Source organism: Neofelis nebulosa, chromosome 1, assembly GCF_028018385.1.
Source record: "Neofelis nebulosa isolate mNeoNeb1 chromosome 1, mNeoNeb1.pri, whole genome shotgun sequence".
Classification (NCBI taxonomy): domain Eukaryota; kingdom Metazoa; phylum Chordata; class Mammalia; order Carnivora; family Felidae; genus Neofelis; species Neofelis nebulosa.
In genome coordinates this window covers 127094444-127116436 of record NC_080782.1, presented here as the reverse complement: position 1 = coordinate 127116436, position 21993 = coordinate 127094444, and the positions used below count along the sequence as shown (strand labels likewise).

The 21993-nt window shown below is 43.7% G+C and overlaps 1 long non-coding RNA gene across 2 annotated transcripts in view; it reads left to right on the top strand.

Annotated features, from left to right (window-relative positions):
- LOC131515197 (uncharacterized) overlaps positions 1-21993 on the top strand; it is a 57964-nt gene that overhangs the window by 9094 nt on the left and 26877 nt on the right. The window contains exons 2-3 of one of the 2 annotated variants that reach the window (XR_009263506.1): positions 2533-2588; positions 10033-10223. The exons of the other annotated variant lie outside the window; for it this stretch is intronic. This is a non-coding gene — a long non-coding RNA (uncharacterized LOC131515197). Of the gene's footprint in view, positions 1-2532; positions 2589-10032; positions 10224-21993 lie in introns of those variants that run through there. 2 annotated transcript variants of the gene reach the window in all.

Sequence of the window (21993 nt, the reverse complement as noted above, 5' to 3'; positions counted from 1 at the left end):
CAGTCCAGTTAGAGGCAGTCACAGCCACCGTCAGCACTGAGGAAGAAAAGCCCCGTGCCAGGAATAGAGGGCAGGTGTGTGGGAGCAGGGTGGGACTGAATGTCAGGCTCAGGAGTATGAAATGAGGCCAAGCCGGGGCACGGAGGAGGGAGGGGTCTGGAGTCCAAGGCTAGGTCAGCTCCACAAGAGACATCTAATCTGAGCGGCATGAGAAAATTGGAATTTGGGGTCAGATTCAAGGGCACACAGAGCTCGTTGGGCAGTCAGGGCCAGCTTTCAGGACAGATCCTTGGCCAGCTAGGAGAAAAATCACTTCTAGGGGATAAGAGGCCAGAGGCCAAAGCCATCTTCAGTCTCTGTCTCTTCTTCTGAGAATTTCTCCTTCCTCTGGGCTTAAAGCCACAGACATTGAAAGCCAGTGTCTGCTGCAGGTGGAGATGCTGGCCCCATAACGAGATCAAGAACATCACCATTGTGTGAAGACCCTGGGAGGGGTCTACCTGTCCGCGGGGGAAATGCATTCATTACCTGGTTGTGCAGGGGTAAACTGAGCACCACAGCCCTTCTTTAGGTCAAAGGTACCTGCATTAGCAAGGACCTTTTATTTCACAAACATTTTAAGTTTTCTGTCATGAATTTTGAAGCTAAATTTGAAAACCACAGACGGGCGCCTGGGTGGCTCAGCGGGTTGAGCGTCCGACTGCAGCTCAGGTCATGATCTTGCGGTCTTTGAGTTCGAGCCCCGCGTCGGGCTCTGTGCTGACAGCTCAGAGCCTGGAGCCTGCTTCGGATTCTGTGTCTCACTCTCTCCCTGCCCCTCCCATGCTCATGCTCTGTCTTTCTCTGTCTCAGAAACAAATAAACATTAAAAAAAATTAAAAAAAAAAAAAAAAGAAAACCACAAACATGACCAATATCCAGGTAGCTTTGTAGGTGAAAAGAAGGTGCCATGTCCAGCCCCTTCTACAGGAATTTACTGAACTCCTCTCTGCCAGCACCACCTTCCCCCACACAGCATACACTCTGAGACAGGCTTCCCAAACATTCTAGCATTCTCCTGCCAGTCTCCTCCTGTCCAAACACCTGTAGGGCTGGCTGATATTTTTTTTTTTTTTGCTCATTTTGATGTTAAGGGAAAAAAAGCCATAAAATAGGATTTTCAAGGGTCCAAACAGCCAGCAGAAAGGCAGGATACCATCTTCAGGACAAGGAATGCCAGATAATAATAGTGTTTATGTTATGATTTTCCCCTCTCTCCATGATGTCTCTTTGCTCCTAGAGAAATTTCATACAATTCTCCCATTTTACATGATATGTGATGCACCAGGAAAGAGAGGTGGGCAGTATAGCTTCCTACTGAGTGATCTGCCTCATCCTCTTCATCGTGATGCCTCAGTTTACAATGCCTGGACTTGACCTTGAACATCATAGATCATAGAAGGGATTCTCTTATCAGCTGGTGCTTGCAGCCTAACCTGGGAAGCATCAGACGTATAGGAAATCCCCCATCTGTGATGCTGGAACTGGCATGGGTATTTGTTAAGGAATAAGTCTCTCTTCGTTTTGCACAAGCATTTCCTCTCCCTGAAATATCAGTTCCTAGCCCTGTGCCCTCGTCAGCTGCAAGGACTGCCGTGAGGGTGAGCCCCAGATGCCACCCAGCCCTGCTTCCCTCCACAATCTGCTTTTGGGGCCCTCCTCTGTCCAGGGATGCCTCCTGTAACCACACGGCAGTCATCTTTTGTTGGGAGGCAGCTGTGACACTGGGAAGAACACACAGGTTTTTGGCAACAGAATCACTCAGAAGCAAATCCTACCACTGACGTGTGCGGCTTTAGACACAAGACCCTTATCACTTAACGCATTGTTTTATTGGAATGATGAGATGGGGTGCAAAAAGAAAATGCCCCTATAAATTTGGAGACCATGAATATGAGCAAAGGTAGGCTTGAGGAGAAAATGAAGCAACCAGACAAGGTCACGGGCAGCCTCTTTTCTTCCTCCTGCTCTCCACAAGCTTCCTGAGCACCTCTCTGGGCCAGAAGCAGAGCTAAATGCTCTAAGTGTAGCAGTCAACGAGAAAAACATGCCCTTTCCCCTGAAGAGCTTAGACTTGGACCATGGCCTTCAAAGTATACTGCACCCTGACACATGGTAGGCCCTCAAAAATGGCAGTTATTGTCCATTTAACTATTCAGTGCCCTAAAGACATATTGTACTCTTTTAGCTTTGTGTAATGAATTACATATCATTTAAACTGGGAGAATTGCATGAAAGTTCTCTAGGAGCAAAGAGACATCCTGGCGAGAGAAAAATCATAAACACTGTTCTTATCAGGCATTCCTTTGTCATAAAGATGGTATCTTGCCTTTCTGCTGGTTGTTCGGACTCTTGAAAATCCCATTTTATGCTTTTTTTTTTTCTTTCTTAACTTCAAAACGAGTAAAAAAGAGTCCGCCAGCCCTGCTGGTCTTTGGAGAGTGGGAGATTCTTTTCCGTACATTTCACTTACTCTCATTTGTTTCTCTGCAGGCAAGGAGAGAGCAAGAACCAGTGTGCTTTCCTCTATAATTATTACAATGTTTCCAGTAAGTTCAACAAAATGTTCATTATTTAACTAACTACTGGGAGCGAAACTCAGCTTCCAGGTGGGAGTTCTCAGACCAGCATCCAGAGGCAAGAGTAGAATCACCTCTTGTGTAGTTCCTGGGTGGCTCAGTCAGTTAAGCCTCTGACTTTGGCTCAGGCCATGATCTCATCGTTCGGTTTGTGAGCTCGGGCCCTGCGTCAGGCTGTGTGCTGACAGCTCAGAACCTGGAACCTGCTTCAGATTCTGTGTCTCCCTCTCTCTTTGTTCCTCCCTTGCTCATTCTCTCTCTGGGTCTCAAAAAGAAATAAACATTTAAAAAAAAAGAAGAAAAGTACCTCTTACACTTGAAGCTCTGGGTACAGAGAGACAAGAGAAAAAGAAAAAAGGTCCTTGCCCTTCTATAGCCGGCTGGCTCTGAGCCAGGAGGGAATCCAGTGGGGTGATCCAGGCAAACTCACATAAACAGGCCACCACCAGTGGTGAAGGGAACACAGATGCAGAGAGAAATGTAGTTCTGCCAGCTCTCACTAACATCTTATGTTTACCTTCCTCCATTTTTCTACTACGAGAAACAACCAGATGAAAGTACGCAGGGGAAAAAAAGCAAATGAGCCCACAAAATGTATTGGTTACTTGGCGTGGCAGGATGGAGGTGATTTTAACAGCAGGTAGAAATGAGCTCTTGTAGTAAATTAATTCCACTGTAGTAACCAAGTATTGTTCAGTGAGATAGGATGCCCTGGGAAACTCTCGGTTCCTTGGAAGCTGTGCTGAATCCCAGCTTGATGGGATTAAAATAGGGGAATCTCCTTCCTGGGAGAATGAGCCAGCAAAACCAAATAAAATTGCAAATTCTCAAAATGGATTTTCTTTCCCTTTCTGGTTCAGGACAAAGCTTATTAAATGAGTAGGATCAACTAACTGTGTTTCTAAAATAAGAAAGCTGGTATCTCTGACAATGAGGTGAGTGAGACCCCAGGACCTTCCTGTGGAAAGGAAGCTTTTATAGCTCTGAGGTCACACAACCCTAGCCAAGCCCCTCCTCATCTATTTGCTCACAGATGCAGCAAACCCATGCCAGATTCAGTGCTGTGTTCTGACCATCAGAAATGTGATCTTGGGGTGCCTGGGTGACTCAGTCAGTTAAGCATCCAACTTTGGCTCAGGTCAGGATCTCACGGATCGTGAGTTCAAGTCCCGAGTTGGGCTCTGTGCTGACAGCTCACAGCCTGGAGCCTGCTTCAGGTTCTGTGTCTTCCTCCGTCTCTGCCCCTCCCCCGCTCACTCTCTCTTTCTCAAAAATGAACAAACATCAGAAAAAAATTATAGGAGCGCCTGGGTGGCTCAGTCGGTTAAGCGCCCGACTTTGGCTCAGGTCATGATCTCACAGTTTGTGGGTTTGAGCCCCACGTCGGTCTCTGTGCTGACAGCTCGGAGCCTGGAGCCTGCTTCGGATTCTGTGTCTCCCTCTCTCTCTCTGACCCTCCTCCGCTCACACTCTGTCTCTCTCTCTCTCTCTCTCTCTCTCAAAAATAAACATTAAAGAAACATTTTTTTTAATTTTAAAAAAAATAAAAAGAAAGGTGATCTTAAGGAAAGTCTAGAAGCCCAAATAGGGAAAACCTCAGAGGGTTTCTGGCTTAAATTTGTTTCTCTTGTTTATGAATCTCACCCATGTGAACATGTACATCACACAACTTATTTCAGTTTTGTCATACGTGGTAGACAACAGCTGTGTGAACACAAGCTAGACCAACCAGGTGGCCTGTGTGTCTGAGTGGCCCAGGGCTGGGGGAGAGGCCCACGTGGCCCCCCTCGAAGCCCTCAGAGGGCTGTTAACAGCTAAATACCCTAATCAACTCACTTTCATCGACTTCTCCAACAGGCTGGGGAAAAAAAGGCGGGAGAAGTCCTGGCAGCAGCTTTGAATTTGCAATTCAATGTGATATTTCACCACGGGCTTGGTGAAAAGAGGGCTTGAACCTCTGTTCATAGATTTACAGTCTAACTTTTACTCTGCCATTTTACCTATGTTCATAAACTGCTGATTATTTTCTACTAACCACAGAGACACTGGCACTCTCTACCTCCTATTCCGTGCCTGAGCGGGCATAGTAGGAACTGCCCTTAGCCTTCTAATTCGAGCCGAACTTGGCCAACCGGGCACCCTACTAGGAGACGACCAAATCTATAATGTAATTGTCACTGCTCATGCATTCGTAGTAATTTTCTTTATGGTAATACCTATCATGATCAGAGGCTTTGGAAACTAACTGGTGCCATTAATAATTGGAGCATATAGCATTGGAGATATAGCTTTCCCTCGAATAAATAATACCAGCTTCTGACTTCTTCCCCCATCCTTCCTCCTACGACTGGCATCATCGACAGTAGAAGCCGGCCTGCGTCTCCAGCCTCATTCAGCTCATTTTGACTTGATCCTGCTCAGCCTTTTGCCAGCCGCATGCTTTGTTGCAGCTCTTCTCTCTACTAGAACGTCTTTGTTTCTTCTCCTCCTTGGTGCAACTGAGAAATCCGCACACTTCACTCAGACCTAGCTGCAGGACTCCTCCCTCAGGACTCCTGCCTGTGGGCCCTCCCTTTCCTGGCAGCCTGCCTGGCTGGATACCCTCCCCAGGGCCTCCCTCTGCAACTGGCGTGGCACTCTTTTTGCAGGCAAGGCCTTAGTTTGAGGGTTTGACAGTAGTTGGTTTACCTTTTGCATGGACTCCTGAGCTCAGAGCTGCTCAAGGGAGGTGGGGGTGGGGGCGGGGGTGGGGGATCTATGTTAATGGTTATTTGAGTCTCCCACACCTAGAAAGTGCCTGCCCTGCTCTAAGTCAGCAGCTGAGGGTGGGAGGAAGGAAGGGGAAGAGAGGGCTGGAGGAATGGAAGGAGCGCCTGGATAGAATGAAACAGTCACCTGAGAAGACTTGGGCTGGAGAAGGAAGGAGGCCACCTCCTGCCGTGTAAGATGCCCCTGCTGTTACAGAAAGGCTAGGACGGACCTAAGTAGAGTAAGTTGTGAAGCATCACAAAGGAAATGGAGATTCTGCCTTGTTTGCAGGGATGGTGGCTTGAATGAAGGAGGGAATCCTGAGATCATAGAGGTAGATGGTTTCGGAGGCCCTTTCTCAGGTCTACACTCTATGCATGCACAGAAGCCCTGCATAAAAGGCCCAGCTTTGTGTATTAGTCAGGGTTCTGTAGAGAAATGGAACCAGTAGGAAGTGTGTATATATGGAAAGACATTTATCAGAAGGAATTGGCGTCCGTGACTGTGGAGGCCGCCGAGACTTGGCAGTGTGACTTGTGTGCATGCTCTCTCTCTTTCTCAAAATAATTTAAAAAACTTAAAACAATTTTTATTTTTTTTTTTTTTAATTTTTTTTTTTAACGTTTTATTTATTTTTGAGACAGAGAGAGAGCATGAACAGGGGAGGGTCAGCGAGAGGGAGACACAGAATCCGAAACAGGCTCCAGGCTCTGAACAGTCAGCACAGAGCCCGACGCGGGGCTCGAACTCACGGACCGCGAGATCATGACCTGAACTGAAGTCGGCCGCTTAACCGACTGAGCCACCCAGGTGCCCCAACTTAAAACAATTTTTAAAAAGCAGGAGACCCAGGAGACCCAGTGGTGTAGTGTCAGTTCAAAGATTAACAGGTTCGTGACTGAGGGAGAGGTGATACTTCAGTTTGAGTCTGAAGACGGGAAAAGGGGGCTGTCCCAGGTCAAAGGCAGCCAGGCAGGAGGAATCCTCTTTTATTTCGGGGTGAGTAGGTCTGTCGTGTCGTTCTCTCCAGGCCTTCAACTGATTGGGTGAGGCCCACCCGAATTAGGGAGGCCGTCTGCCTTCATTCTACTGATTTAAATGTTAATTTCATCCTCAAACACCCACAGAAATACTCAGAGTGATGTTTGAGCCAATGTCTGGGTACCCCATGGCCCAGTCAGCCTGATGTATGAAATTAACCATTACCATTTATAATTGCAAATATAATTCAAAATAACTTTAATATCTTTCAGAAGAGGGATGGATCGATAAATTGCAGTATATTCATACATTGAGATGCTGTCCTACAGTGGACTCGCATGAACTCCAGACAAATATATCACCATGAGAGTATCTAGGAACCAATGTCCACTGCAAAAGGAAAGTTGCAAAAGATAAAAACTGTGTGAATTTTTAAAAGACAAAACGAGGCCACGTGTGGATATTTATCTATGTAGTAATAATATAAAAACATGGATAACAGAATAAACCTCAATTTCAGATCTTCCTTTAAAAAAGAAAAATCAGGGGGCACCTGGGTGGCACAGTCAGTTAAGCACCTGACTCTTGAACTCAGCTCAGGTCATGTACTTGCGGGTTCTTGAGTTTCAGCCCCTGTGCTCTTATGATGTGGAGGCTGCTTGGGATTCTGTCTCTCTCTCTCTCTCTCTGCCCCTCTCCCTCTTGTGTGCATGCTCTCTCTCTTTCTCAAAATAATTAAAAAAACTTAAAACAATTTTTAAAAAGCAAACTCAGAAATAAACATGACAAAAGGCTAACTTGAATGTTAAAAACTGGATGGTGAGTTATTTCTGTGCATGCAAAATATTTTCATAAGATGTTTTTTGAATGATAATGGATAGAAGCAGTGGTCTGTATGAATTCCAAGACTCCCACACATCCCCAGGTTACTAGCTGGTCTCTGCAAAGCAATTTCTTACGAGAGTACGCACACTGATGTCAGGTTTGGGTGAATATCCTCTGCCTTCTTGGGCACCTGAAAAACTGCCCGTATCTTTCTTTAGGCAGCAAAAGGATCTGGGGCACCTCAGGGAGCATTCTATCTGAGGGGAGCCTCATGGTCAGGGTGGGAGAGAGTCACTATTAGGAGATGCTCTCTGTGAGGAACCTGGACTCCAGGACTAATGGGAACTGGGATGTAAATAGGACCTTCTGTTGTCTTGAAAGGGCAGGAGGAGTCATCCTTCAGGATGTGGCCAGATAGGCCAGGTTCTAGTTTGGTTTCTCCATATGCCAATTTCATGATATGGGGAAAGACAGTAATTCAGAGGTGCCATTTCCTCATCTGTATGGTGGGGACGATGACTTCTCTTACAATGTTGTGAAAACAAAGTAATACGGCCCAGTAGGGCTGCCTGGCCCAAACAAGGCACCAGGTCTCTCTTTTCTGGCACCCTCCCCACGTCTGAAGGGGAAATTCCATCAGAGTATCCCAGTCCTCAATTATATGGCCGTGGGATTTTTGCTTGACCGATGATTATTGTTGCAGTGCCAGGGAAAGAGGGAGGACACATTCTAAGGTTTCAGTTGAAAATGGACAACTTTGTGCAAACTTTAATTCCAAATGCGGAGACAGAACTTGAGTCAGGAGAACCGGGTAGCCACAGGTGCTGTCTGTGACCTTGTGAACATGGCCTCAAATTTCCAGGGCTCAGTGTCTCCATGGCTAGAAGGAAGCATGCCTGCAGGCTCTTTAAATGATAAGATAATGTAATTTTAAGAAGAGAGGAATGTAGGGGATCTTGGGTGGCTCAGTCAGTTAAGCATCCGACTTCGGCTCCGGTCACCATCTCACGGCTCGTGGGTTTGAGCCCCGCATCAGGCTCTGTGCTGACAGCTCAGAGCCTGGAGCCTGTTTTGGATTCTGTGTCTCCCTCTCTCTCTGCCCTTCCCCCACTTCTACTCTCTGTTTCAAAAATAAATGAATGTTAAAAAAAAGAGAGAGAGATAAAATAGCGAGAAGCAGTAACCAAAAGAAAAAGCTTTAATCCTTATTTAGTATATACAGTCCTTGAGTGGATTTATGACGTAAAGCTTCCTTACATGGTCATCATGCAATGCGAGTGTGGGACCCAAAATTAGCATGGTTCTTGTTTGATAGCTACTCTTCAAAAACAACGCACAAAGTGAACTCTGTTATTTTTGAGATGTTCTTACATACCTATCTAGGCCTCTTCCCTAAGTGAGGGTGGTGAAATGGTGGAGATGAAGGTGGGCTCACATCCACGGTGCCCTCAGCTAGCAGCAAGAACACTTGGTCTAGAACGGCGAGGAAGCACTCCATCCCGTGACCTGAAGTCTGAAATTGAGAGGTGGTTAAAGGGACAAAATAACTGAAAACAGGTTCTCACAGTTTATTCAAGTCACCATGATTGAGCTGTGGGTGACTGAAAAGTGTCATCCCCTTCCCTACTTGTGAATAGTAATTGGCCCTACGAGACAACATTAAGGCAACGTTGTAGGCCTGTTTTGAAACACTGCTTAGGAAGGCCGGCAAGCCAGCCGGTATGCGTTAGGAGACTATTCAGCCGCACAGGTTGAAGTAGAAAGGCTATCTGACTCAAATAGAGTTAACCAGAAAATTCAATTCAGGAAAAACTAGATCTACACAGACTTCTGACTCAACACTTTTGTTGTCTTTTGCATTAAAGTGAAAGGGGAATCATTCACTGCTTGATGGAGTGCTGCCTGGCAGAACTTGGCATTGTTTACGTTCTACCTTGAATTAGTCCCGTGTTTAGGGAAAATGGCTTAACCTCTCTGAAGCTAAAAATGCGGAACAGGGATGGGTACGCCTGGGTGGCTCAGTCGGTTAAGCGTCCCACTTTGGCTCAGGTCATTACCTCACGGTTCATCGGTTTGAGCCTCGCTCGCATTGGGCTCTGTGCTGTCAGTTCAGAGCCTGGAGCCTGCTTCGGATTCTGTGTCTCCCTCTCTCTCTGCCCCTCCCCCACTCAAGCTCTGTCTCTCTCAAAAATAATAAACAACAACAAAAAAAGAATGCTGAAGGGGTAAGCTAGAGACTCTGAAACCCTGTAGTTCCAGGTGTTTTTCACGTGCTGAATCACCTACCGGGTCCTGCAGGTGAAGCCAATGATGGTGGCCTCCAGTCACCTTCCAGAAGCTTACCTGGATCCTCTCAATCCCCACACCGGGGCTGACAACTGTTTCCCACTCCCTACTGAATGAAATTCTGGGAATAACACTGAAAGCTTCCTATCTGTGAGGATAAAGAAGAAGAAGGAAAAGGACTCTGTCTGCCCCCGGGATCTGTGGACAAGAAATAGTCACTTTCACGATTGTACTAATATAACACTTGTTCCTGAGCCAGTAGCTCAAGTGAGTGAAATGAGGTTTTCAATAGACACGACCTCACACCCCCCTTCTAGGGACCTCCAAAGTCAGCATCAGCGAGGGCTGAAAGGACTCCGGGATTCTGACTTCCAGAAGCTGTGGTAAGGACTCGGTAGCTATTACCAAGACCATTTCTCTCTCCGTCTAGGAACACAGCTGGCCTGCAACCCCGCCTGCCTTGCAGGTCACTGTGACTCTGTCACTGAGTTCTGTCCTAGGGGATGTAGTGGAAGATACCTTTTCGAGCCTGACCCCTGAAAACCTCTCACCCAATCCTCATATCTCTCTCCAGCAGCCACCAGCTGAATACCAATACCCAGCGCAACTTTGGAAGTAGTCACACATTGAAGATGGCAGACAATCTGTAGCCTGGGTTCCTGAATGATGCCTCCATCACAGACTGGATTCTGCAAGGATAATAAATTTATGCACTCAACTGCAGAAAATTTGGAGTTTGTTACACACGTAGCTGCATATTGTACACACACACACACACACACAAAAGGTATTTGCATTATCAATTATTCCATGATATACAGTCACTTAAATGTCAGCTTTTAAGGGTTCACCTAATTATATCAATAAACCACCCACTGTGGTTCTTTTTTAAAAAAATTTTTTTTTTTAATGTTTTTATTTATTTTTGAGACAGAGAGAGACAGAGCATGAGCAGGGGAGGGGCAGAGAGAGAGCGAGACACAGAATCCGAAGCAGGCTCCAGGCTCTGAGCTGTCAGCACAGAACCAGACATGGGGCTTGAACTCATGGACTGTGAGATCATGACCTGAGCCGAAGTCGGATGCCCAACTGACTGAGCCACCCAGGCGCCCCTCCCCGCCCCCCCCCCCCCGCCCCGTGGTTCTGATGCTAGTTTCTGAGGACTTGATGAATGGATACTGAATAATAAATAATAAATCAACCCTGAATAAATAAATAAATCATTGGATAGATAAATAAATAAATAAACAGCCCTGTCAGGAGTGGGTAATATGGCAAAAACGTCTCCTTCCCTATGCCTTTCTAGCTGTGTCTGGAACAGCTTAGAGCAAGCACTGATTTACTCCCAGAGAAGTGAGACAGGAATTGTAATGCAGGCCTAAGACTCTGAGGCAGTTAACAAGAGGCTCAGAAAAAGGTTGACCACAGCCACTGCACAGCTCCTGGCGAGTGAGGAGGGGAACAGAGCGAGAGGGGGAAGAGTCGTTCAGTCAGAAGCCAAGGCGATGGCACCTTCTGGAACTGGGAAGGAAAGAGAGGCTGTTTCCACCCCATTCTCCATCTTGTGAGGTAATGTATGTACAATCATAATTTTCACACAATGAAAAGCATGACTCTTTAATGATATAGAATGTATATGTGTCAAAAGTTACCAACTAAATAATGAGGAAACCAGTAATATGATAAAGGTAGTTCAAAGAGCATTTTGAGGGGTGCCTTGAGCATCTGGTTCTTGATTTCAGCTCAGGTCATGATCTCTTAGTCTTGAGGTCATGAGATCAAGCCCCACATCAGGCTTTGCACTGGGTGTGGAGCTTGCTTGGGATTCTCTCTCTTCCTCTTCCTCTCCTTCTGTCCCTCTCCAGCTCTCTCTCTCTCTCTCTCTCAAAAAAAAAGAGCGTTTTGAAGAACAGGGTGATCTCATCTACTGGATAAAGGCATTCTGAAATAAATTTTCTGAGTCAAACATAAAACTGGAATATTCTGTAGAGCAGTGAAGCCTAACATGTAGGGTAATCTTTGTCACCTTAGAGAAATCTGCATGGTACATGTAACTTCACTGGGTCTCATCCCTTAATGGCACAGCCAAATACAGGTATATTTCCCTGGAAATTTAGTTAAATTCTCAAATAAGCCTATGAAACAATTTTCCTTTATAACCATAAATAGACATGCTGCCCTCTCTTTGCCTATTTTTCCAAATTTTAAAAGATCTTTTCTAATTTTCCCCCCTTTTTTTACTATAATTAATATCCAGAGATCATTCTTGACCACCCCAAAGGCTGGTCTCATGTTTTAGCTTGATTGTTTTACAAAGGTGAAGTAAGCAGTGTTGCTTAACCATATAATCTTCCTTGAGCCAGAGGTACTGAGGCCTCACTAAAGCCAGAGAATTAACTTCTGTCTGGAAATTTTATTAAAGAATCTCAGGTTGGGCTGTTTAAAAGTCTTAATGATTTGGACTTCTATTCTGACGCAAGAAACCAAGGTCCAAGAAACTCCACCAGACAGATCTCACATGAAGTGCTAGTAAATTTTGGTGAATTCTTCAAGATTGCCCATGTTTTATTATGATCACTGGTACTCCAGGAAGTGACTTTCCTTACCTCTGGGAGGCTGGGAGCCTGTATGGCATAGAACATGTCTCAGGCCAGGTTTCCTGGGAGAGCTTTGTAAACATTGACGCCACATGTTAAATATACCTTTGTAAAGGTGAGCTTGTCACACTTGATTAAGTGAGGTTCATTTTCAACATGACACTCCAGATCTGGCCTTAGTTGCACAGCTAATTTGTCAAATTATATCTTGGTAAAAAGGAGGCCAAATCCTCACTGAACCTACGCAAATAACTATATTGCTGTGCAAAGTAAAGCATCTCAATAAACATCCTCGTCTCTGAATTCAGAGGTGACAGTAACAAGCAGATATCATTACAAGTGCCCTCTTTCAGGGGCGCCTGGGTGGCTCAATTGGTTAAGCGTCCTACTCTTGTTTTTAGCTCAGGTCATGATCTCACAGTTTGTGGGATTGAGCCCCCCATTGGGCTCTGCACTGACATTCAGAGCCTAGTTGGGACTCTTTCTCCCCCTCTCTCTCTGCCCCTCCCCGGCTCATGCTTGCTCTTGCTATCTCTGTTTCTCTTTCAAAACAAATAAACATTAAAAAAGTGTCCTCTTTTCAGTTTCCTAAAGCATCGTCTACTACACTGAGAGAGATTAAAAAGGAAGAGTAAAAATCTCCTCTCATACATTATGATAAATAGAACGTTAAAAAATTAACGTATGCCGAAGTAAATAACTACAATTTAAATTTCAGTCTGGTTTTCCCTCATCAGTGAATTCAGTCCTATGTCATTAAATTTATTCCACTGGATCTTGGGTCAGCAGCTCCTTGTATAAAATTGTCTACTTGTGAACTAAACAGAATGTTAGAAGTTCTGACCAGTCCCCTAATACAGTCTGACAGTTGTCTAGATAATGTCAGCTTTACACGTTGGAGCTTTTACCCGTAAGCCTAGTCTTGACGCATCAATAGTTATTGGTATCCAATACAGTCCTTTCCTCAAGACTGTGAGTTTTTCTTTATCAAAGATACAGATTCTAGCCTGCAGGCCTTCAGGAACATGTCAGAGGAGAGTGAAAACCAGAGGTAGACGAGACTATGTATCTGTGGTTCATTTTGTGCAGCAGATAATAATATCAAAAAAGAGGAGAGTTAAATTCTCTGTTGGGATATAATACATAACTGTTTCCTTGAAAATTAATGTTCCCTCTCAGGCAATAACATATTGTAGACAGTGAGAGCATTGGCAAATCTTTGGGACTTCGCTTTCCCTTCTATAATACGGGTAACTTATGCCACATTAATATCAATAACGTTTTACCTGTACAAAACTCTTTGGTGCTTTGACACATCATTTGTTGTCATTTAGCTTGTACAACAGTGTGGAACTAATTAAGAAATGTGCAGAAACAATCCTAATTATTTTTAGCAATTTTTTATATGTAATATTAAAGAAGAAATCTTTGTGAGTTCCCATGGGAACTTTGGGACATCGCAAAGATATTTGGGTGTAAAAGAAATAATCAATCTTTTCCCTAAATGATGGTCTGGTTCTCTGATGGCAAAATCAAGAGTTAGGAGAGGAAATCTGGAAGCTTGATTAAGATAGAAACAGTAGCTTGGTTACCTATTAATCAAAGTGGCAATAGAATATTTTAAGTAAATTCTGGAAGAAGGTGACACGGTTTTGTGAAACCTTGGCTCCTTGAAAATCAAGGTGATGATGATGAAGTAAGTGCAAAGCACAGAAAATTATTCTGGACTTAGGAGCCTTGCTATCCAGACAGATAACACAGAAGATAGTGAATAACCTTGTTCTCTCCCTTGTAAAAGCAGGCTACGTGTTCTAAGATCAATTTATCATTTTAACAGAGAGAAATCAAATTCTAGTTTGAAATTAATATCAGCTTTGGCAGTAAGGATTCCGCAGCTCCCCTACCTCTTTTGTTAAACTTAGCTTAGGAATAAGCCCATCAGCCATGTGCACACTTTTCCAAAATTTTAGCACACCCCTTTGATGACACCAGACTCATTTGCAGATATTCTAAGCCAAGGTGAATAATGTCTAATTTATATGAACCTTCTACAACTTTCCGTATCCAAGTTTTGTCTTTTCCACATTCGGGAACGCCCGGATGCTTTAAGCCAAACCTATCCCTCTTTGCCTTAAGAGATACATCCTGTTAGCTTTAAGTACTCATTACTTTGTCATTACTCCCGGTATATAGTGTTAATCATTCATATTGATTAAAACTTTTAACCAAAGCAACTCAATTTTATCTCAGAGAAATGAAAGCTAGGTAGGGAATTGAGAACCACCTATCAACACAGCCCAGAAATCTCACAAGAACATGTAATACGACCCCCTTGGTTACTCACATGCCTCTTACATGTTCTCAAAGTGGCAAAAGGAACGCGTCCATTAACAGCACCCAAAGATATAGCTACTCCATACCATGAAAATAGGAGGCAAAAGTATATATTTTTATATATGAAGACTTTACTAAATAACCAAGATTTCTGTATTTTATTTTGTTTAGAAATTACCTGGGTATCCAAAAATTATTCATTAATTTACTCAATTTAACAGTCTATGGTTGTAAGGTTAACTAAGGATGTCGGAAATTATGTTCAAATGGACACACTACAATCACAGTTGCTGTTGATATAAAAGGTTTTTTAGGGGCGCCTGGGTGGTTCAGTTGGTTGAGCATCTAACTTCAGCTCAAGTCATGATCTCACGATTTGTGAGTTCAAGCCCTGTGTCAGGCTCTGTGCTTACGGCTCAGAGCCTGGAGCCTGCTTCGGATTCTGTGTCTCCCTCTCTCTCTGCCCCTTCCCTGCTTGTGCTCTGCCCACCCCACCCTCCCCCCGCATTAAAAATAAACATTAAATGGGGGCGCCTGGGTGGCTCAGTCGGTTAAGCGTCCGACTTCAGCTCAGGTCACCATCTCGCGGTATGTGAGTTCGAGCCCCGTGTTGGGCTCTGTGCTGACTGCTCAGAGCCTGGAGCCTGTTTCAGATTCTGTGTCTCCCTCTCTCTCTGACCCTCCCCCGTTCATGCTCTGTCTCTCTCTCTCTCAAAAATAAATTAAAAAGTTAAAAAAAAAATTAAAAAAAAACATTAAAAAAGTTATTTTATAAAGGTTTTTTAGAATTACTGTTCAATGTACTTAAAATTTTTACATATTTCACAATCCTCAATATTATGTAGGTATAATATTAGCTTATCTAACCAGTAAATTAACATAAAAGGTTTAGGAAGCTCATGGTTAACTGGGTGGCTCAGTCATTTAAGCTTCCAACTCTTGATTTCGACTCAGGTCATCTCACAGTCAGTATCGCATGGTCATGGCATCCAGCCCACTTTTGTTGTGCTTTGAGCTGGGCATGGAGGCGGCTTAAGATTCTCTCTCTCTCTCTCTCTCTCTCTCTCTCTCTCTGCTCCTCTCCCCTACTCTTTCTCTCTCTCTCAAAAACAAACAAACAAACAAACAAAAACTTAGGAAGTTCAGATTAACTAGCTTATTCATTAAAAATATACCAAACCTTGCTTTTAATAATTGTTATATTATACCTCATACTGATAAAACCAGAGAAAATATGTATAACTATTGTTAAGCCAAAAGATTAAATCAGCATGATTTGCTTAAGGATTCATCTTGATTACTTGAATTTTGATTCTTATAAAAATGCTTCTTAGCTAGTATTTTCTATAAGAAAGGATTTTGGTAAGCCAATCCATTTAAAATATCAGAAGCTTAGTTTATTTGGAGGGTAATTCTAGGAATATATGTAATTTATTTAAGTGCTTAAAATCTCTATAAAGCAATTAATTACTTTCATTTGTGAGACATTGTAATCTAATTAATTAATACTTCAGGAAAAGGGAAATATATCGCAATGAAAAGTAAAGCTTTTCTTAATTACGCACAACCCTTCAGAGACCTAGTAGCTTTACATAGTTACCGGCCATGAACAGAGAGAAATAGAAAAATTCACCGTTCCAGATCTCAAAGGGCTGTTCTTCATTCCAGGAAGAATAAAATATTTTCCTAATTAATTTGAGGTCACAAGTTGCCAAACGGACAAACAGAAAAGACTAACAAACCGGTTTCTTACCCAACAGAGAATAGATGCCACCATTTCAGGAGAAATCACCAAATGATCAGCCCAGAAAGCTGGGGCCCTGGTCATTGTAGTCAACAATGGCCAATAACGTCCCAGCCATGCACTAATCAGAACGAGGACTAAAGTTGGTCAAGGAGCAGAAATTAAAAAGAACAACTTAGAATTCGATTTCAGAGACAGAGAGTTAGGGAAGATAACGTTTATTACCATGTTTATCATTTGCACTCCATCCCAGGAGCCAAAATAGCATGCTATGCTGGACAGCCCATGAGGTCTGCTCCCCGTGCATCACAGTTAAATGGACCCTGGCAGGTTAGACCACTTGGCAATCTTATCAAAGCCTCCAGAACTGATGGGTTTAATTACTACAGTTTTCAAAAAGTTAAAAATGTACAAATGTAGAATAAACGTGTTACAGGTTTACTGACTCATCCATAAGGGAACTAGTAAGATTGGTAAAGATAGTTAAAATGGCATTTTGAGGAGCGGGGTTACATAGTTTACAAAAAAAGGGGGGGCATTCTTAAATAATGGTAGTCATTATAATGTGGTAGGCTGAAACAGGGTTCCCCAAAGATGTCAACACTCAGATCCTCAGAACGCATATTCATGTGATTTTTACCTGACAAAAGAGATTTTGAAGCTGTGATTTAGATTAAGGATCTTGAGATGGGAGATAATCCTGGATTATCTGGGGAGGCGCAGTTTAATTACAAGTCTTTAAAAGGGGAAGAGGGTGACAGAAATGTAGGTGGGGGATGATGTGATGTGAGAAGGAACCCCTGTTGCTCACTTTTTTTTTTTCTTTTCTTTTTTTTTCTTTTTTTCTTTTTTATTTTTTTCAATATATGAAATTTATTGTCAAATTGGTTTCCATACAACATCCAGTGCTCATCCCAAAAAATGCCCTCTTCAATACCCATCACCCACCCTCCCCTCCCTCCCACCCCCCATCAACCCTCAGTTTGTTCTCAGTTTTTAAGAGTCTCTTATGCTTTGGCTCTCTCCCACTCTAACCTCTTTTTTTTTTTTTTCCTTCCCCTCCCCCATGGGTTTCTGTTAAGTGTCTCAGGATCCTCATAAGAGTGAAAAATATGGTATCTGTCTTTCTCTGTATGGCTTATTTCACTTAGCATCACACTCTCCAGTTCCATCCACGTTGCTACAAAGGGCCATAGTTCATTCTTTCTCACTGAGACTGAGGAAGAGGGCCACAGGCTAAGAAACAGAGGCCTCGGTCAGCTACAAATGGCCCTCACTTTACAGTTGGCAAGAACGCAAGGGCCTCTGTTCTACACCTGAAAAGGTGTATTCTTCCAACAACTGGAATGAGCAGGAAAAGGATTCTGCCCTTGAGCCTCCAGAAGGCAATGCAGTCTACATACAAATCGGTTTCAGTGTGGTGGCACCTGCTTTGAACTTTTGACCTTTCAAGCTGTAAAATGATACATTGGTGTCCTCTTAAGCCACTGAGTCAGTAGTTATTTGCTATGGCAACGATAGAAAAGCAACACACTGAGACAGATAAAATTTGTTAACATGCTATAGGTCAGTAAAACTGTCACCTTTGAGGTTATGTTTTCTACCTGATAGATACCTACATGGGGCATTTAACTTCACCAACAGTGATTTCGTAACTACCTGTAAATAGCAACGTCAAACACAGGCACGTTGCTCTAGACACTGCAACAATCTTGGTGTGAGTCTGTTACACAGTGCGGTGGTCGATATTGAGAGAACATGCTACTCACCTTTTGCCTTCTTTCCAAGTTTAATTAAGTTTTTTCGCTGGTGAGATGAGGAGGCATCATGTCAGGTTTTAGACAATCAGCTCCGGGAGGGCATCACCTTATTTGTATCAATCCGTGTTGTCTTGCCTCAATGCCTGACACGCAGCAGGTGCTCAATGAATGTTTGCTGAGTGAGTGAATAAGGCTCTCCTACCTCATTCTGAATGTTTCCTGCCATGCAATCTGTGATTCTACCAGCCTGAATTCCTTCTATTCTTTAAACAAGCTATGCTCTCTCTCACCATGAGACTTTTGCATTTCCTTTTCTCTGGCCCCGAGCCCCTGTGCCCATCCATCTTGCCTAGCAAGGAGCCCCACCTTCGATCTCGGCTTAGACCTCACCTCCTCTGGGAAGTAATGTCTGGTTGCCTCATCTCCCCACGATGATTTCCTCTGCTCTCACCACGTCTGTGCTCAATGCCACAGCACTTAACATACATGCGCCTTCTGCAGACCTCCCCTCGATGGTCTAACGTAGCAAACGGTCATAGTTGAAGCATCAACTCTAGAGTCAGACTGCCGGGGTTCAAACCCTGGCTCTGCAACAGACTAGCTGTGTTATTTTAGGTAAGTTAACTGATCTTCTGTGACTCAGTGTTCTCATCTGTAAAACAGGGATAAAATGAGTACCTCCACTACATACAGGTGTGGTAAAGATTAAGTATCAAGGGCTTAGGACAGAGCTTGGGATATGGCTAGCACATGGGAAGCTATTATTGTTTTGTAACTTCCTTGAAATTGGAACCACCATCTTGTTCACCACTGTCCTCCATTTCTGACGCAGGATGCCTGACGTGGAGCTAAGTGCTCAGCATCCTCTAGTGACTTGAATAGAATTGTGAGCCATTGACGACCATCCTTTCCCGGGCCCAGAATTGGAGATCAGAGAGTCTTGGTAGTGAGGTAAGCTACCCAGAGAGGCTTAACTCCAAAGCCAGAAGAGGCCTGCCCCACCACTCCCCCCCCAAAATGTCTGGAAGTCAAACAACTAACCAGTCCTGGTGCTCCCCGGAAGAGGTTGCTGACTTAAGTCTTCTGGGACATATGCCTCATTACATCACAGGCACAGGCAACCTATTCCAAAAGGAGTATGGATTCTTAGCAATGGCAGACCTTTCTATTTCTGCCTCGCCAGCATGCACACACACACACACACACACACACACACACACACACACACCTCCTTCCATCTCACCCTCAAGCTTCCTAGATCAGGAAATTCTCCAGCAGCCTTGAGACCCATTACACTGACCCTAGGGATCAGCCTTTGAATTTCCCAAGTTTGCTTAGGTCCAGGGTGTCCCTTGGAGCAATATAGAAGTGTTTGCTCTGGCTAAGGGAATGTAGTGCCACACTTTCCTTTGTTTGGTTCCTGGGGTTGCTAGCTCAGCCATCACACCCTTTTTGGTGCACAGACTGAGAACTATCCACCTTCAGCCCTTCTGCCCAGTGGGGTTTGGAAGCACCAGACCAGCCAGGAATGGTGCAGAGCCACTCACACAGGTAGAACCCACAACGGCTTAATCAAACTCACACTCCTGCAGGCATCTGTGTCCAGCCCCCACAGAGTGAAAAGAGAACATAAATTATGAGAAAGGCACAGTCACTTCACAGAAATTACCCCGCAGAAATTACCCCGAGCCAGCATGGAATTTGTACATGGACAGAAATGATGAGATTCAGTATGACTTTTTAAGGGCCTCATCTTATTACATGCTGAACTGGTGTGGGCCGAATCCAAATGAGCAATGAGGAAGCATCACCAAGGACGGTCTATACCCTCCTAGTTGCCATTTCCTATTTAGTTAGGTTTTAGAACTATTACCTTTGTGATTCTCATTTATCTTATTTTATTTTATTTTTAAAATTTTTTAAATATTTATTTTTGAGGGAGACAGAGCATGAGCAGGGGAGAGGCAGAGAGAGAGAGAGAGACCCAGAATCCGAAGCAGGCTCCGGGCTCTGAGCTGCCAGCACAGAGCCCGACGTGGGGCTCAAACCCACGAACTGTGAGATCATGACCCGAGCTGAAGTCGGATGCCCAACCGACTGAGCCACCCAGACACCCTGTGATTTTCATTTTAATGTTTTAATGTTTTATTTCCCATAACATGAGGGAGCTTGAAAACACAACATAAACACAAGCTTTAAAAAATGAAATAAAATTAAATGGCACCCCTTTGAATTATCATTGCAATTTTGCCTTTGAGAAAAATGAGCCAGGAAAGTTACACAAAATGTCAAAGGTCATGTAGCATTATGGCTACAGAGACTTAGACCCCTGGATTCCGGATTTCTAGAAACACTGCCTCACCCAGTCCTCATTCTGTGAGTTGGGTGCTGTTATTCCACCATTAGACGGCTAAGGAAGCACTCTCCTGAAGTGGATGAGACTGAATACAATTTACCTAAGAGAGCAGATATTTGACGAAAAAGTACAGATGAATTGTGCACACCTGGGTGACTAAGCAAATTTTAATAGTTTAATAAGAGCATTCAAAAAGCTTAGCAGTATTGGCAAAGGGTGTTTCAAATGCCATGCCCGGACTGACCGTCTTCCTCTCTAATCTCTCCAAGGAGAGTGGCTTGTTGACATTTGAAGGGTCATTGTCCTAAAAGGCGGCTTGCCCGGACCCATGACACTGCCAGAAATCACAAGACCACGCTGAAAATACACAGAGACATTTCCTGTGGCCCCAGGCATCTCTGGCTTGAATAAAAGATAGCATTTTAGCAATAGGACCCTGCAATTTCAAAGGATAAACTGGCATCATCCCTTTGAGAATATCACCTTGAGTCCATCTTAGGAAAGAAAGAATAGAAAGTAGCATTTTGTCAAACCTCTTCTCCTCCTACTGCCTCCACCCTCTGCAGCTCTCCCAGGGAGGTGGGCAGGTGGGTCGCAAATGGGTCAAGGCCCTGCCTTGATAAACAAGAAGCATATACAGTTTACCCTCGAACAACATGGGGTTGAACTGTGCAGGTCCGTTTGTCTGCAGATTTTTTATAGGCAGGATCTTAGGTGTGTTTTATGATTTTCTTACTAGCATTTTCTTTTCTCTAGCTGACTTTATTGCAAGAATATAGTCTATAATACATATAACATAGGAAATATGTGTTGACTGATTGCTGACGTTATCTGTAAGGCTTCAGGTCAACAGTAGGTTATCAGTAGTTAGTCTGAGGGGGGAGTCAGAAGTTACACGGAGACTTTTGACTGCATGGGGGTCAGCGCCCCTAACCTCCCACCTTGTTCAAGGGTCAGCTGTCATTTGCCAGAGGCCTCTTTTCCCAGGCTCTAGCCTAAAGTTTATGTTTCCTCTCTGCGCCAGGAAAACCTTGCCAGGTGAGCCCCGTGTGCTAGGCCTCTGCCATCTTTGCTCCCTCCCAGCCAACCTTTAGTCCCTGGAAACACTCAGCCTGGCTTCTGAATCCACAGAACCTTGAGGTGGCTTCCTGGTGTGTGTGTGAGTGACTTCGTGGGTAACTGTCAGTACCTGGGGCTGGCTAATGTGTTCTACCTGCCAGGTAATATATTCCTCCTTTAACAGGCTTCTTGAGACAGTTTTTTTTTTTTAATTGTCCTTTGAAACTAAGTACAGTTATTACTTTAATTGGTTAAGAGAGAAATTATATAACACAAGAAAATTATTGGGGCTTTTTTTGACATTACATGTTAGTTTTCCCCTCTGTAGATCAAATGATTGCATTTTTAAAACCATTCCTTCTGAAACAGTCATTTCCCAATTTTTATTCCTTGATGTGATTGAGTCCCCCCTGGGTACTCCCCAAGAAAGTCTCAATCTAACTAAAATGCTTTCCAACAAGACCGTAAAATATATATAATCTGATACATGCTTCCATTTTCCCAATTTTAAAAATCTCTCTTTTTTGAAACCTCTTTCTTGATATTCACCACTAATGTCTAATTTGTTTATCATTATTATTTTGGGGGTCATGAAATCCATATTTTTTATTTACTTATTTTTAATTAAGGTATCATTGACATGCAAATTACATTAGTTTCAGGTATACAATATAATGATTCAATA